Below are 1,699 nucleotides of genomic sequence, written 5' to 3' on the forward strand. Positions count from 1 at the left end.
TGAATAATAAGTGTGTAGCTAACTTAGTATACAACTGCTCTTCATGAACAATACATGGCATTTATATTCCATTCAAAATACAGGCGCGTACCTTGAAAGACATCTATTTACAACTAAACGTGGAGGAGGAAGCCAAAGGAATAAATAATATATACAACAGTTTCCAGCTGAGAAATCCAGATTAGTTTTTTTTCTCTCCAACTTTTTAAGACCCCATTTTTTACAAAGCATTAGTGTATAAAAATTATAATAATATGAAATATCCATAATCTAATTAAATTGGTAAATTCCTCTTGATCCACCTCATGATAGTGATTTCTGTCCAAAAAAGTGATTTCTGTCAAAATAGTTATATTGGTGTTCCTGGAACAATCGACTAATATTTCTGCTAAAGACATGGTATGATGAGTGTCACAGATGTGCAGTCTTTGGCTGTGGCTGTGCAAACACACTGCAGCTCCAATTGGACCATAGCCTTGACTTCCAGAGCCATGGTACAGCCCAAAAAACCAAAAAAAGTGTTATGTTTGTTCCTCAATACTCCCATCCACACTCCTTCTCCCTCATCCTGTAAAATCAGCTCTAAAGGATTCTGTTTTTTCATAGAAAAGCATTCCTCTGAAGTTAGTCATTTGTCTTCTGAAGGACATAATAGCTTGGGAGTTGGTATTCCTCTAAACCAAGACTTAGCCTTTCCATTTTGTTCATGACCCACTAGATCAGAGAGTACATAGAGGTTTCACAAATTTTAATTCAAATATGTCATGAACGCAAACTATTTTTCTACCTGGAAATTTAATTGCATTTTTCAACTGCCTTGAATAATTCAGGAAATGCTAGAATTTAACCTCAAATAAATTAATAAAATACAACTTATTTCACACAATAGGGTTCCATAAGATTCTTACTGCTACCAGTTTCTGCTGCTAAAATAATTGGAAAACCACAGAAATAAAGTCATTTTTTTCTTTAACTTTAGCTGCTCTTGGACTTTTTGCCTTAGATCTTATGCAAATTCTAACTACAGTAAAGAGTTCCCAGATGTGGCCAAACTGCTACGCCCAACTCTTAAATATTTAGGATGATGACGTGATTCCTGTCACACAAGAAGGACACAATCTGTCCTGCCCTCTCCCATATGGAATGTGCAAAAAGAGATGCCTGAGTTAAAATGAGTATCCCTGAGGTCATGAATTTCCCCCTCACACCTTGAGGACAGCTGTGCGAGTCTTCCTTCAGCCCAATGAAAATATGAGTTGTAGCCAGTGTCACTGTAGGTGAGAAGAAATCAGAAGGCAAGAGATTGGCCCCTGCTGCACCACAGCGGCCAGTGTGTAGTTCCCCAGCGCTTAAGAAAAGCGAGTGGTCAGATGCCTGGAAAAACCACAAAAGCACTTGCCTATGAGAATCTGGAGTGTAATTCCACAGTAAATACGAGAAGAGGCAAGGTTCTAAGAGTAGTTCCAGACTAGAACAGCCTATAGGAGGCTCAATGAGAAAAGCTTTGAAACTTGATGTTGGTCCAAATTTGAAACAGGACCCCCACCACATTTCCCCGCCTTTAGCAAGTCACAGAGGTCAGCAGTAAAAGGGGATGGGGTGGAGGGTCTGTGTATAGAATGCCACACGTATCAAATCTCGTGTATTGATGCTTACTGGGCGGGGGAGGTGGGGGAGAGATAATGTTAGCACTAAATTG

Source organism: Sus scrofa, chromosome 1, assembly GCF_000003025.6.
Source record: "Sus scrofa isolate TJ Tabasco breed Duroc chromosome 1, Sscrofa11.1, whole genome shotgun sequence".
Classification (NCBI taxonomy): Eukaryota; Metazoa; Chordata; class Mammalia; order Artiodactyla; family Suidae; genus Sus; species Sus scrofa.